The 16,184-nt window shown below is 41.3% G+C and overlaps 1 protein-coding gene across 5 annotated transcripts in view; it reads left to right on the plus strand.

Moving 5' to 3' along the window:
- Positions 1-345: 345 nt before the first annotated feature.
- erfl1 (Ets2 repressor factor like 1) overlaps positions 346-16,184 on the plus strand; it is a 55,942-nt gene continuing 40,103 nt past the window's right edge. The window contains exons 1-2 of one of the 5 annotated variants that reach the window (XM_035422423.1): positions 346-484; positions 13,897-14,039. The gene's annotated coding sequence lies outside the window, so the exon portion shown is untranslated. Of the gene's footprint in view, positions 485-7,444; positions 7,945-13,219; positions 13,320-13,669; positions 13,830-13,896; positions 14,040-16,184 lie in introns of those variants that run through there. The other 4 variants (XM_035422406.1, XM_035422444.1, XM_035422415.1 and 1 more) reach the window with 4 other exon arrangements.

Consider the following 16,184-nt stretch of genomic DNA (forward strand, 5'->3'; position numbering starts at 1 on the left):
CCTTTTTTCTTCGTCATGTCTTCCTCTCGATTTGAGCTCATCTTTTGTGTTCCATTTTTCCTTTACCGCGAACGGACTTGGAAGTGACTAAAGAGGAGGTAGACTGGGCGACTGCTACCGTTGTTTTTGTTTTGTTTTGCTACCTTTATTTATTTACACTCTTGTAACGGCGGAGTTTTTTTAAAAGCACTTTCTGTCTCTCTCTTTCGCTCTTTTCTTTTTCTCTTCCATTTATTTCCCGTGCTTTATCTTCACTTTTACTTTAAAGTAACATATTATTATTATTATTATTATTATTATTATTATTATTATTATTATTATTATTATTATTTGATAATGAGAAGAGGAAAATACGTCAACCTTAAAACCCCTTCTGATTGTTCCATTTGATTTAATAAGTTTGCTCTCAGTCGCATCAGTACCAACGGAACCCGGAAACTCAAGTGGGACGTAAAGCCAGGCGGATGAAAGAGAGTAGAACTCGGTAAGAAGATCTCCATTCATACTTTTCTGACAGACTGGGAGAGAGCGAGCGTGTGTCGGGGATCGAGGGACTGAAAGTGACGTGCTTAGCAGAGAGAGAATTCAAGAGACGGAGAGGCAGATAATGTCGTTTGACAAAAAAAGAACATGTGGCATCCATCATAGATTGATTGGTAGATTGATATGTACTTGGCAGCGCACTGTTCAACACGAGTTGCATCTTTACAAATAGGTAGATCGGGGGATGTAGAACGAATAAGGGACTGCGGTGCTTGACGAAATAAAACGCACGTAGCATTTGTAATGTCCCAAAATCGCTGGAGGGAACGTAAGGAAAGGATGTTAGCGGTAAGTGAAATCTGAAAGGGGAGGGGGTGTAGAGAGAGAGAGAAAGGGAGATGGCGGCACACGGAAGTCCACACGTGTTGAGACTGTAGTGTAGCCTTTTACCTTCACGGCCATCTTTCACGCTTGGAATAGACATGTCGGTAGTTTTGATGCCTATCTCACTGATCTTAACAGTTTCCAATTGACTTCGCCCATTGAGTGAACCCATCAAAACTTCACTGGATGAAGGGAAGAGTGAACAGGACCAAAGAGCACGTGTGTGTGTGTGTGTGTGTGTGTGTGTGTGTGTGCTTACTCTGGTCACTTTGATGCAAAGCCAGCACAGAATCCAATATCTGCCAAATCTGCATGATTTCTGTTTTCTCTGAATGAGCGTGTTCTGTGTATGCTATATGCTAATAGTTTGAAAGGGGGTTAGGACAGTTAGGGCTTACAAGCAATAGCATGGAATACAATGGATCACTGACACTGGAGTGTGGATTTGCTAGACAGGCACTTGGCTGATAGGATAAGACTACAACAGAGAAAAATCGAGCACTTATAGAATGTGGCACACACACACACACACACACGCACACGCACACACGCGCACACACACATTCGTCTGAACAACAGATGTGGGATTTTATTTGACAAAATCATGTGAGGAGAAAAGTCAGACTCTGCTGAAGTTCATGCAAGTTCGCTGTATGTGGGTGTGTGTTGTAAAAACATAAATCCCAGGGATTCAGAATTCTTGCCTTTATTGACAAGTTTGACCAAAACACTTTAACTTATTGCTATATATATACTTTGTCTGAGAATGTTGTCTGTATGTGTGTGTGTGTGTTTATGTATGTATGTATGTATGTATGTGTGTAGTATATATATATATATATACATACATACATACATACACACACACACACACACATACAGACAACATTCTCAGACAAAGTATATATATAGCAATAAGTAAAATTTTTTTGGTCAAACTTGTCAATAAAGACATATATACATATATACAAAAATACACACACACACACACACACACACACAACAATCTCAGAGAGTTTGCCATTTCATTGGTGCACACAGTACAGTTCATAGTCGTATACAGAGGAATCATTTCAGAGAGCGGGACTCACGACACCACGTGGAGGTGGGGTTTTACCTAAGTACTCAGAGGCTTACTTACTGTGCAGGCCATCGCGATATTTATAGAGGGCGTAACAGATTCATTACCATTGATGCATTTTTCCATAAAGAATAAAGCGTTCATAAAAGCTGAACCCCAATAAGTCACGGGGGCTGACAGTGATGCAGGCTATGACTTAATCATTCCTCATTCCTTTTATAGCCAGTGCAGACATTTATGGCCTTTAGGGGGATGTTGGGGAACAAGGTTATATTCATTTGGGCACCACATTTCATCGAGGTTCGCAATTGAAATCCCATTGCACAACGGTCTCATCCACTTCAGGGTTTACTCGTGAAGAACTGGAGAGCCAATCGAGGCACGGTTGCCCCCACGTGACCTCACTGTATGCACTGTACGTGCGGCTGGAAGGGGTTTGATTGATATTATTTAGCTCGGCCCTTTTCCAATATCCGTCTTTCCCTGAAAACCACATTTCTGGGGGCTGTTGCTATCTTTCCTGCCACACGCGCATGCGCCTCCCTTTTCCGTTTTCCCCTCTCCTGTGTGGGCCCTCCTGCCCAGACCGTCCCTTGAGTTTCTCACTTGCACCTGCGACACTTATTCTTGTCCACTCTGCAGCCTGTTTTTACAGAACCTTTGCACCTCTCTGTCTGCTCTTAGTGTCGTCCTCTTGTAGCGTTTGTTTCCGCGTAGTAATTATTCCTTCTCCCTCTCATACTTTCATCTCTTCTTCTGCCATGCATCCATTACCTCGCACACCTCTCTCTTTCTTCTTTACCTGTCTCACACTCTTCCATCTCTCCATTCAGTCCCTCTCTCCCACACATCTCTCTTCCTCACCTCTCTTCTACAGCTCTCTCTCCCTCTTCTTTTCCTCTCTTGTACAGCTGTTTCTTTCTCTTCTTTACCCCTCTTGTACAACTCTCTCCCTCACGTCTTTACCTTACTTCTTCAACTCTCTCCTTCCCCCCCCCCCCCTCCATATTTCGGAGGCACTGACCCCCCCCCTCCACTTTCCCCTCTCTCCTTTTTTCCCCCACTTAACCCCATATTTCACAGCTGAACTGCAGCTAATTCATCCCCAGGCTGTTGAGCAGCGCTCTTTCCAACGGGAGGACCACGCTTAATTACCCGCAATTAAAGCCAGGCGCTAACGAGAAAATCGCTCTATTATGAAATAAAGCCCGGGGAGAGAGAGGGGAAGAAAAAAAGAGGCCGGTGATATGGATTCGAGCGAAGTTGAAGGCGGTGGATGGAGCAGGTACTGGGGGCGTGGGACGTGGCGACTGTCAGGGCACAGTTTCGTTTGGTGTCGTTTGGTTTCGTTTGGTTTCGTTTGGTGTGCCCTCGGTCAGGGTTTGCGCGGTGAGGCTTTGGTGACGGTGCGGCACGGCGCAGTCACGTTGAGCCCGATTACGCTGCGATCACGGATCGGTAACGGACCAGAAGAAGGGGAACGGCACAATCAAAAGCACAGCATGGGAAGGGACGCAGTTGGTGCAGCGAGACACAGCCTCACTCAGAGGAGTAGGGGAACCAAAATAAATCTAGTGCATCTGTGTATCTCACAGCAGCTATCCTGGAACCTCGTCTGTCGAGAACCTCACTTGCCAGATGCAGCGCCACAAATAGCAAGGATAATTTACCTCCAGTCAATCTGGATCAGAGTACAGTAAGACCAAAATAAGTGCAGTAAAGGTAAGAATAATTGTAAGGGTATTAATGATAACAGTGTGTCCGTCCCCCCCCCCCCCCCCCCCCCACCACACCCCACAATAATAACAATTAGATTTGAATGCCTCCACAGCCCCCACCCCTCTCCCCCATCTCTGTCTCCCTCTCAGATTAAAGTGGGTGTGTTAATTCGGCGGTGTAGCGATCGAAGAGCTCTGGCAACAATGGGAAATGGGCTATTGATCAGAACTGCTCAGATTAAGACCGGAGAGTGGAGCTCTTTCTCCTTCTCGCTCCCTCTTTCTTTCCATTTCCGATTCTGCCCTCTCTCTCCCTCCCTCCTTCTCTCTCTCTCTCTCTCTCTCTCTCTTTCACTCCCTATCCCTTTCTCCTCTTCTCTATCTGTTTCTCTTTCACCCTCAGGCTCTTTCCCGAGCCCGTGAGTATGTATCTGTATGGCTTAGCTGGTGTCTTCTTGCTCTGTTCTCTGTTTTTTTTTTCTGCCATTAATGGGCCTTCAATGGGTCTTCAATGGGTCATTGAAGTTCAGGTTCATATGTTCCACATGTGTTCGTGCGAACAAGTATTGGCAATTAAGCCTCTCATTGAGGAGGGAAACCCATAAAACATGAGAAGAAGAAAAAAACGGAGGACATAAAGTCTCCACAACAATAACACAGGTGCTAAGACTGTTGTGATGTTGTAGTTTGTTTGTAGTTATCGCTTCATGCTTTTCTTAATGAGGAGAAGACCTTGGAAATATTCCGTTGTCACTGCAACCGCAGTTGTAATTAATGCTGTTTTGTGTGTGGACCTGGGTATGGTAATCTTTTTTTTTTTTTTGTTCTAATAAAAGGACAGGAAGGGCATGGCCATAATGCATGACACGAGGGCACTGTAAATCCACACAATGAAACCCGAGCTGTACCTGAAACAGAAAATGGCTGCTGTTCCAAGTACTGGAGCAGGATCAGGCAGTGAAAGGCTCACCCCATCTCAAACCATTTTGACCAGGCAAATGCAACCTAGAGTCCCAAAGAGCAGTCTGTCTGTCTGTCTGTCTGTCCGTGACCGGCAACAGCACTCCGCATACTGTTCTACAATCTGACACAGAATTACATTTTATATGTGTGAGTATGTGCGGCAGCCAGTATACTTTTAATACTTGTACTGATTAATTTCAAAATGAAATAATATAGGTTAGACGTGAGGGTACTTGGCATTCGTGGTTCACTTGTTGTGACAGTGGGGCCACTGTACAGACTGGCATTTGGACCGCTACAAACTAAATATACGACGATTGTCCTTTGGAGATTTCGTATGTATCCTAGCATATATTTTCAGACACCGCGACCCTTTGAAAATATGGCTATGTGTGTAAATATGGCTTTTAATGCCACGTTTTGTCACAGATTGACAGCTTATGTCGCACACCCAGTTCTGCATGTTGCTATGACTGCAGTCACACTATCATTGTGGTTTCCCGCGTCTCCCTGTCCTCACACCTGTGGGCATCACCTACTGTACCTCTCCTCTTCTTTCAGTGGTTGAAGCGCAAATCTGTCCCTCTCCAAGTCTCCCGACCCGGTCCTGCTATATTGTGCCAGTGTATAAGAATCCCATGAATATAAAGGGAAGATAGTTATTAAACTCAGTCTGTTACACTGGAAGTCACTCAGCAGAGCCTCTTATCCAAAGCCACTTGTGGAGGAACTCAGTGTTAGTTTCGAGGGCACAAAAAAAAAAACGATATCACTAAGAATGAACAGAAATCAAGTTAATAATCAGGAAGTGTAAACTTAGCTGAAAAAAAAAAACCGATAATTAGTATTGTAAACAGAAGTAAATGGCGCTATGCAGCTAACCCATCTTTACACAGATATGCCTGTAACATGGCAATCGCAAAAGAAAATTAAAAAAAAATTAAAATAAAATAAAATAGGATAGCTAAAGAGAGTCAAGGGAGTCTATGGTGCTGTCCCAAGAGGTGAGCCTTTAGTTTGCCTCAGAAGATGGGCAGGGTTTCTGCAGTCCTAACTGCAGTGGGAAGCTCATTCCAGTCAGAACCAAGATCTCCCCAATGAGAGCAGTGCAAAGAAGTGGGGTCCTCTCTGTGCGCCCCAAAAAATGAAAAAGTGGCGTTCTCTGTAACATGCCATTAAAAGGTGTGTCCTGTATAACTCAGCTGGCTGCACTTGTGTCCGTTAAATTTTAAGTTACTCTGGGCAAGAGTCTGAGCTGCTCTTAGGGGGGTGGGGGCGGTCAGGGGAGGGGGGGCTTAAGATGATTCAAAGGGCCCTGGCTGACAGGGGCCCTCAAAAAAATTTAAAACATAGCATTTGTTGGGGCCCAATGTGAGGTCTTTTCATGGGGCCCAAAATCCCTAGTGGCACCCCATCCTCCTAAATGAATATAATGTAACATAATGCAATGAGCGTTGATTAGTTAATAATTTGACATTAATGAATACAATCAAGCTATGAACTGAAAGGGAACACCAGGAGAGCCTAGAACAGAAATCCGTTTAAGTTCAGAAAAGATTACAAACCTTTGAAAACAAAATGAAGAGAATGTGGGGAATGGGGAAAATTTAGTTTATAAGGGAATAGAAACAACTTGCTAAGGACAGCCACAGTACACACTAGAGGGCACTATAGAGGTGTGTGTGTGTGTGTGTGTGTGTGTGTGTGTCTGGGTGTGCGCGCACATGTGCCTGTGTGTATGTGTGCGTGTGCGTGTGTCTGTGTCTGTGTGTGTGCTTGCTTGGCTCCCCCTCGTTCTCAGTATAGGTCCGCATATTCTCAAGACAAGAATCAAGTCAGTCTTTATGTCCGTCATACTGTGTGCTGGTCAGGCCCTTTCTTTCATGTTCAGGTGGACAGTTATTCATTCATTTGGTCACACACTCTCTTCCTCTGTCTCTCTCTCTCTCTCTACTCTCTCTACTCTTGGGATGTCTCCCATTGTCTTTCCATCCTATTCTCTCCTCTCTATCTGTCTCTCCCTCTCCCTCTCTTTCTCTCTGTCTCTCTCTCCCTCTGCTATACACCCCTCTCACAGTGTGCATGAGTGAGTTCTATGGGTTTGCCTAATTGATTATTAAGTAGCTGATTAGGGATCAATTAAGTAATTAAAGTTTGTTAGGCCAATTCTAGTAAGGTCGATAACTGAAGTAAAAGTGAATGCAACCATTTTGATGGTTTACAGCTCACATGAAATGAACTCAAGCCTGGACTATACTTTCTTCCGTGTACCGGCAACATTGTGGAAAATACTAGCCTGATTAATTTGGCTTCAACTGTGTTTTGACATGTTGCAACGTGATTATTCTAGTGGACCACTGGTTTCACCACTGTGACATAAAATGTGCGAAGCCTATTCTTTCGTTTTAGCAGCGTTTGTTTTTCTTTCTTTTTAAAGTTTACTCGTGAGTTTAGAGAATTAACTTCGTATGACTTAATTTTCCGGATGAACTCCTTGCGCGACGGTTGTGTTTATTTAGCTTACACGTATTGTGCCGTTAAGAAGGGATCAAGGTAGAAAATGAATTGCTTGCTACTGTAGGAGTGAAATGCAGGCACATGATAAAAAAATAACCACTGACGACGTGTATCCTAACAAACGTGATAAATGTTCCGATAAATTATTCTGTCACATTTTATGAGCGCCAATCGGACAGCTTCTATTTAAAAAAATCAAGGTGGGAGGGGAACATTTATAAAACGGCGAGAAACCGGAGACAGAAACGTTATGAGAGTCGGAGAAAACAATATATAAAAATAAAAGCGAGGGAAAACGTGAGAAGGACTTATGCGAATATCTTGTCTGTGTGAATAGAAAGAACGAGGTTGCGGAAAGTCGGCGACGAGAGAGAGAGAGAGAGAGAGACAGAGGACCAACACACGCGAGCGCGCGCTCGCGCACACACAAGCACACACACACACACACACACACAAAACCTCATATACGAGACACAGGAGCGGAAACGGGTCGAATCCTACTTCAAATTCTCTTTCCTCTCGGCTTGTCGACCGGGGAAAACAAACCGACCCGAGGCACAGCGAATGGGGATTTACTAATTAACTACTTACACACACAGAGACGCACACCTCCCTCTCCCTCCCCCTCCCTCCCTCCCTCCTTTCTCTCAGTTCCGTCAAGTCGAGGTTATTAGTACAGTGGTGCTTTTTCGGTCCCTAGCGCGGTGAGATGCTGGAACACACGCCCGGAAAGTGATCGCATACATGGTTAGATCGCTCGTTGGTGTCAGGATATCGAACAGCTGGGAGAGACTAGAGGTATGTCAGTGCCGCTCCTCTGTACGGTTACCAAACTCTTAGACTGTTAGTATGTGGGAACATCCAATATGGAAAGTGTAAATAGCTTGCGATCGGCTACAGCGGGGGTTTTTCATTTATTATTATTATTATTATTATTATTATTATTATTATTATTATTATTATTATTATCATTATTATTATTATTATTATTATGCTTTCGGGAAATTATCTTGATAGACATAAAAAGTTGTTTCCGGCTTAATGAAAATTAATGGTGAAAGTACAATGTTGACACATGGTATGCCGTGAATTTGTATAGTTCATTCAACGTGATTCCTTTTCTTTTTTTTCAAAGAGTATCAATTAATTTCTCTCTCTTTCACACGCACACACACACACACCATATCTCTCTCTCTCGCTCTCGCTTCAAATTTTATATAAATATGATTGATCTAGTTCGTGATACAGCTTCTTCCTCGCGAAATGCCCGCGTTTGAACTTCTGTTCTTTGGCTGATCGCTCAACGGGAAGTCATGCTGCTCTGAACTGTCCGTGCCACCCTGGATTAGACGTTAAGTGTCTCTATTTGTTAACGCTATACGTCTAACCCTCACCTACACCACCGTATCAATCAGTCAATTAAACAGGCACTCACACGGCAATGAAACGAGTCTAATACCGACTAAGCGCCGCTTGTGTGTCTTTCGATCTGTCTCTCTGAGTGACCGTGCACTATTTATGTTTACAAATGTCTGTTTAATGTTCAGTACATCCGTCTTTTCAGGGTGAACGATTAAGACTATAAATCCGAATAATATGCAGAGATTCTCTAATACCTTCATTCGGCAATCTCACCTTTCTTTCGAAACTACTTACACCCACATAAAGAATTATTATTATTTTTTTGTATTATCACACACAGGGGGACATAAATCAGGACTTAAAATACACTAACCATGCAGTTTATGTCGATTGACAAAACATAAGTCGTTCTTACTGGTGTTGTAAGCAGTGCTCTTGGTATAATGATTCCTTTAAATTTGACTTCTTTAGAAGTTTGTACATCACAAAAAGTGTGTGATGTAGGCTATACAAAATTGATGTATACAAAATTTCTCAAAATCTTTCTTCATGTGTGTTACATGTGTTAGGTGAATATTTGTCTGAGAAAATACATGTAGGTGTAGGTAGAACAGGTGTAGTGAATGGGGCTAAAATGTATCGGAATTTGCACGTAACCGAACTACAATCTAAAGCCTGTGCAAAGAAATGACGGGTAGATAGATGTTTACTTTGTTTTCATTATGTTATATTTAGCCTAATATGCGATAATATATTGATGATAAACGTACCAGATGGGATGATAAAGATAATCCGTTAAAACACTTCGTAACATACTACATTCAGTATAAAAATGATTTATATGCATGCATCCCAACGTTACATGTGTATGAAGGTCACCTGTTGAATTATGTCACATATGATTCATTTTGTTCATTCAGTTCGAATATATAAAGTTTATTTATCCTTTATGAAACTTTAATGCCGCTTCATGTATGCCGTCTCTGTGTACCATATGAAATATTTCTGCTGCTACGTTTCTGGATAAATACTGTTTATAGGTCGATAAATAGACATGTAACTATTTCAGTCGGACAGATCGATCAAAATAGATACACGCAGCCCACCCGAAAGTTGTTTTTCTGTTCAATTATTCATAAATCTCTCATTTGAAAAAACTTCCATGATCACCAAAAATCAGCTTTTTAACGTTTTCCTTTGAGTTTCCAAAAAAATATTTTTTTACTTGTGTTCAAGAGTATATACACCATAATAATAATAATTACTATTATTATTATTAGAAGTGGTAGTAGTATAATAACATTAATACTACTACTACTACTTCTACTACTATTACTACTAATAATAATAATAGTTAACTCAATGCATATTATGACAATTACCAATAATGATATTGTTCATTTGATATTTTTATTACTGCTGTTGTTATTACTTGTCAATTATGTCATCATGTATCAAAGTTAATTATTCATATGATAATGTTATTATATTATTATTATTGTTGTTGTTGTTGTTGTTGCTGTCTATGTTATACAATGAGTACAATCATTTTTTTATAAGCGCATGCGCAAATGATTGTAATACGAAAGTTCAATTTGATGATAATAAGAATACCAGGTAAGAACACACGAGACTTAATGGGAGATCACAAATAAAGGAAATAGCAAGCCAATGTTTTAGTAGGTAGTAGGCCTACAGATTTGTTTGCGATTTGGGGGCAAAACAAAACTCGTTTGTCCTGACGTATTTTGCACTGTTGTCTATGCAATGCGTTGTAACCACAAGGGATGTTTTGTTCCTTTTTCTCTGTGCTCCCAGTACAGTCAATTCTACATCTAGGCTACGGGTCACTTTAATCGCTTTATTTTATTATCACGATCATGGTTTTAATATGTCTGGCGTCTGTGACAGAACAGGTTCCTTTAATCTGTCAATTCCTTTCGGGCAATTCTGTATTCATCCATTAATTTCATTACTTCCCTTTCAGTGTTGTTTCTCTCGGCCCCCACCCCACCCCCTCGCCCCCTCTCTCGCCTTCCTCGTCAATATTCGGTGGAAATATTTCCGACATTAAATGGCATTTGGGGAAATCTCTCTCTCCACCTCACTCAATCCCCAATCCCCCGCCCAGCTGACTGCCATGCCTTCACCTTTCCAATTGTTTTTATTTAATAAATGCAATTTTGAATGTGCATTTCATTTTTTTTTCACGACGCAGATAAAACGTTTCAATCTCCAATTATCATAAGAATAATTCACTTTTCGATACATATCGACATAATTAAAATAATATTTTATCAGCAATAATAACAATATTATCATACATTAACAATATGATTTTTTGTAATGATCATAATTTTATTATTATTATTATTATTATTATTATTATTATTATTATTTGTGTTGGTAGTAGTAGTGGCAGCACCGTTTTTTGATGTACTGCTTTTTTGTTGTTGCTTATTATAATAATAATAATAATAATTATTATTATTATTATTATTATTAATAATAATAATAATAATAATAATAATAATAATGATAATAATAATAATTATTATTATTGTTATTATTATTGTTAGTAGTAGTAGTAGTAGTAGTAGTAGCAGCAGCAGTAGTAATAGCAATAGTAGTAGTATCATTATTATTGTATTTGTTCACATAGCCTATGGTACATACTGTAGGCAACATATCACAACTCCATCGGTAAAATTATTTCAGGCCGTGTATCATTGTCTTCTCTTCAGGTTTTCTTCAGGCAAAATTGATGAACGCCGATGAACTTTTCTCGTTGTCGTTTGTGATTATCATTAGGGGTATTTTTGACAATATATAAATAAATATCGTGTCGTAAAATTATTAACATCACCGCAGAAATGTAGCTTTTGCACAAATGAAACGCGTGAGTAGCGACATAGGGCAACAGACTAGTGTGAGGCGATGATACAAAGAGTGCTACCAAACTGCTATGAGAATTTTCTGCTGTTAACTTCACATCAATAACGTAGCCTACTTTTACCCTCCAAACTGAAATAATAACAGCACTATCCAGTGTTAGTTATATAAATTCAGGAGCTATACTTGTGGGGGAAAAAAACTTTTCTTAATTTTTTTCGCTATAATTCAGTTACATTAATGAGTCATTCTAAATGATTCCTTTGCTGAAGTGTAACTTTATTTATTCTTATTGCTTCTTCATGTCTTATCCCACAACCCTATATCTTTGCTGTTCCTCGCTTAAAATAATTTCGTTTCCAGATTCTAATGTCTCCTCATGACCTTTCTTGATGTGTAACTGTGTTGGAATGTTGCTTAATGGGACGCGTGTGCATAGAGTTCAACGGAAATTAATCCATATTTGTTCATATGATCTAAGATGCAGTTTTCTCCCGCGTCTCTAAATACCTCTGCGGCGTGTATTTCTGGCACAGAAATGGACCACCACAAGTAGTAACGATAATTATTATTAAACGCTGACATCCACAATTGCAACTTAATCTGCATGTAAATGATATTAATTATGTGGACTGCAACAGGAAGATTGCGAAGTCCTTCCCGAAAAGGGTACAAATACACGCAAATAATTTAAGTTGGCTCAAAGTATATAGCCAGAGACACAATGTGTATATGTAATTTAATAGGTTGCACATGACTTTTTATTTTATTTTAAATAGACCTACTCCAAAACTACTGGGCCCGATACGTTTATACTTAGGTAGTCGCGTTGATCTTAAAATCTTACAAATTATGAAAAGTAAAAAATAAAAAATATATTTTTTTAAAGCATAAACGATTGTAGATGAATGTGCATCATCTTGAAGTACGCTAATTTGTCTGAACGAAAGCGGGTTCCTCCCTGACAATGTGTGTCCAATCTATTTAATATTTGTAAAATAAAATGCACTTTACAACATGTATAGCCTATTTGGATAACCTACCTCGATATAATGTCACCCACTTAAGAGGCAAAAACGCTTTGTTTTGCAACATAACATAAATACAGAGACAAGAAGTTGCATGGGCTATTTAAGACAAAACTGCACACAGTCCTGTAATGAATCACATACTTTTAAACATTAAAACGAATTAAACAGCATAGCCTATAGGTCTACCACTTTTCAAAAAAATCTCACATCTTGATTTTATAGTACAGATATGCTGTTGCAACGATTCCTAGTCATGTGTTCCGTTTGGTACTGCCAATGCAGTTAACATATGAAGAGCAGTACCCAAAATTTGAGTTCGCCGCAGTGAAGCGACTGATCACTGTCTCTTCACTTCTCATGAAGAGAACTGAACACGATTTGCCTATCCGTTTACTTATATCTGAACATAGGACATTATCCTTGTTAAAGAGCCTACAAAGAGTTTCGAAAATTATATAAAATAAAGACAATTTAACAACAGCTAAAAATCTGTGTAACTGAACCGTCCTAGGTAATTTCTTGAAGGATTGCATATATCATGTCCATTGATTTTATGGTATTAGAATGTCTGCAAACGTTTGGTGATTGGTTATTATTTTCGCGCGCGTGTGTGTGTGTCCTGGGAGACTTTTGAATACGACTAAGTAGCCTATAGTCAGCGTAAATCGAGGTTCTATATAGGAAACAAGTTGTCTTATTTATTTTATTTTTTATTTCGTGTACAGACTATTTTATTACTATAAAGCTATGGTTGATGTGGGTTTTCAGGGTTAATTCTGGGAGAGTTAGGTGTAGTCTACTTTCCGGAACCACTGGTGGACTTATTGGCTACACCACATCTCTCCGAATGATAACGATTCCTCGGTCACTGCAGGCGTCGACTGCCCAGTAAGTAAATAACGTGATTGATGTTATGAACTGGAGTGGTTCCACCTGTCATTCTCTTTTTGTTTGATGTAGAGCCGACGGTTGCCTATAGGGAGGCTTGAGCCTACTGGGACGATTTTGTTCAACTGGAAGAAAACACGATTCTGGATGTCACCGGTCCTTCTCCAGAGATGTTTTTTTGTGCAATGTCCTCAGCCGAAGTTAAATGCGCCCTCTCCACAGCGGCGCGCGCACGTGCATTCTAACGGGAAATTACAAACCGAAAGTGAAGTCATTTTATACAACCAATATAAAAGTGTACTTGTGAAAAATCAAGAATATGAGAGAGTAGCTATATTTCTTTGGACTATTTTGATTTTAAAAAGGGTTCTCTGCCATGCGTCACTGAAAAGGTGGCTGCAAGCCGGAAACGGACGACGAGATAACAAAGGAGACGAAGGACGATGAAACAACTCACAAGTCTGGGGTCTCAAATCAATGCAGTTGCGTCTGAGTGTAGAACAGAGCGGGGTGCGTTTAACAAATAATTTAATTGATTTTGTGCCAATGTTGTTGACTTTGCTCGTTTCTATTCCAGTGCACACCTTCTGTAGCACGAGGCGGTGCTGCTTGCCTTCCCGACCGGATCCAGTGAGGCTAACTCAGCGGTCCATTCCAATCGACCTGAGCACGGCTTCGGCCTCAGGTTCCACACTGAGGCGAGGCGACTCCGGAGTCCAGGTGAGTGGATTCAACCGTGCTTCCGCACCACTGTCAATGCACTGCACAGGAGCTCTACTGTTTTCTCCACTTCCAAAATGATTGAACGTAAAACTTAGAGAAAGAATGCACAGTAGGCTATTTTACATGTAAAGAATCTACACACCCTCAAATATATATTTGAGGGCCAGTGCTTCAAGAGAATGTGGCAACCAAATTTTGTGCAAACTAAATGTGTCTGCTATACTTACTTTTAGGCAACAACAAATTAAAAGATTACGTACTACGGATTTGGTGCAGCCAAACAGCCAGGACAAGGCAAAAGCACTGGCATCTTACGCAAGATTGCTACTTAACACTATTAGAATGAACAGGTAGACTGTTCATTAAAAAGGTGTACACCAGAGCACTTAAGTCACTGGGGCCGGTGTTAGTCCCTGTTAGTTATGCAGGTAAATTGAGAAATCCTCTACCTTCGGTATATGAGTTTGCTGTGATCATTCGCCAGTGGCAGGGTGTTCTATTGATTTGTATTTTTCAGAGCACCCACGTTTGTTATTATTAGACCTTTATTTAACCAGGACGGTCGGCGGAGAGAAAATTCTCATTTACAATGATAACCTTTCATTGAGAAAACAACAGCACTAACTTAAATTAAAAGACGGGGTAAGTTACATGAAATACACTGCAGCGATAGAACCGGCGTTAATGAGATATTCAGCGCGGGATCATTTAGCAGTTAAAGTCCAGTGACGACGGGTAACATACTGATCATCATAAATGACGGTTGTAATTTGTGAACATTCCTGCAGAGGAGCGGCAGCACGCTGTGCGTAGTTTGACCTGCTGTTGGAAGCCAGTGGCAGAGAACCCTGTGTGCGGCAGTTGCCCTCCCTGCCAACCTGGTCCCATATTCATTTAGGAAACCCTGGCACGACCATGTGCTGGACAGCACTAACCCTAAATGGTGAATTATTTTAGGCTTTCCCCTTTAAGATCTGGCGAATATGCAGAGGAGGAATCTTTCACGTACGAGGTCCAATAGTTCTCATTCCCTCCTTAGTCTCCCCGCTTCCTGTGTGGCATCTCTCCCTCGCTCTCTTCAATCCTCTCTTCTCAAACTCCTCCGCACTCCTACTTTTCCCCCAGCTGCACCTGGTAACTACAAACTTGTACACAATAATAAGACTCATATGTATCCATCTATCTCTCTATCTCGCTTGTCCGCAGTCAGTAGAGTGGCTGAGAGACTGGGAGCCGTGAAAGGTCAGTTAATCGATGGCACACAATTTGACAAATCCCGCCGATTCTTATCATCCGCGCAGCGTTTAGAGGGACAGAGAGGAGCGGGAGATTAATGTTTAATCCCAAGTGCACCGCAAGGGAGAGACTGAGGAGTTGGGGGGGGGGGGGGGGGATGGGGGGGGGGGGGGGGGGGGGGCGGTGGGGAGGAAAGAGACACACAGACACACACTGAGAGGGACAGACAGAGAGTGAGCGAGAGGGAGAGAGACTCATAGATACAGATACGGGGGGGAATGGAGTGAAACGGACACACAGGGAGAGACCAATGAGAAAAGAAACAGACAGGGAGAGGTAGAGAAAGTGAGAAAGAGAGAGGAGTGTGGATGGAGAGAAAGAGTAGAGGGAGCAGGTGCTGGGAAGGAAGGAGACACACAGGCACTTAAAATGGAGAGATGGACAGAAGAACTCATACAGACTTTGGCAGAATGGGACAGATGGACAGAGCAGGAACAGAGACAAGCACAGGCCTCTTTCTGTGTGTCTAGTGAGACTGGTGGACAGAAGCAGGGGGACAGAGACTCTGAGAAGGCAGGCGAGACATAAAGACTCAAGATGGATGCGATGAATGAACAGGGAGACAGAGCGAGTCTTCCAAACCGATGCATTCTGGGAGGGTAATTAAGAGAGAAAGGTAAAGAGGAGAGTAATATGCAAAGGGTCAAAGGTCAAAGCAGAGCAAAATACCCATCTGCATGATACATAGAAACGGAAGGTGATGATTTTGGTCATTGTTGTGCTCACACTTGTAGTATACCAGCTAAATGCATCTATATTGTTGTAAAAATGAGTATTTATACAGAGTGTTCTGGCAATACGAAAAGAAAGTCAAGGAAATGGAACATTGTGTTCCTCTGTGACTTT

This window comes from Anguilla anguilla, chromosome 1 (assembly GCF_013347855.1).
Source record: "Anguilla anguilla isolate fAngAng1 chromosome 1, fAngAng1.pri, whole genome shotgun sequence".
Classification (NCBI taxonomy): Eukaryota; Metazoa; Chordata; class Actinopteri; order Anguilliformes; family Anguillidae; genus Anguilla; species Anguilla anguilla.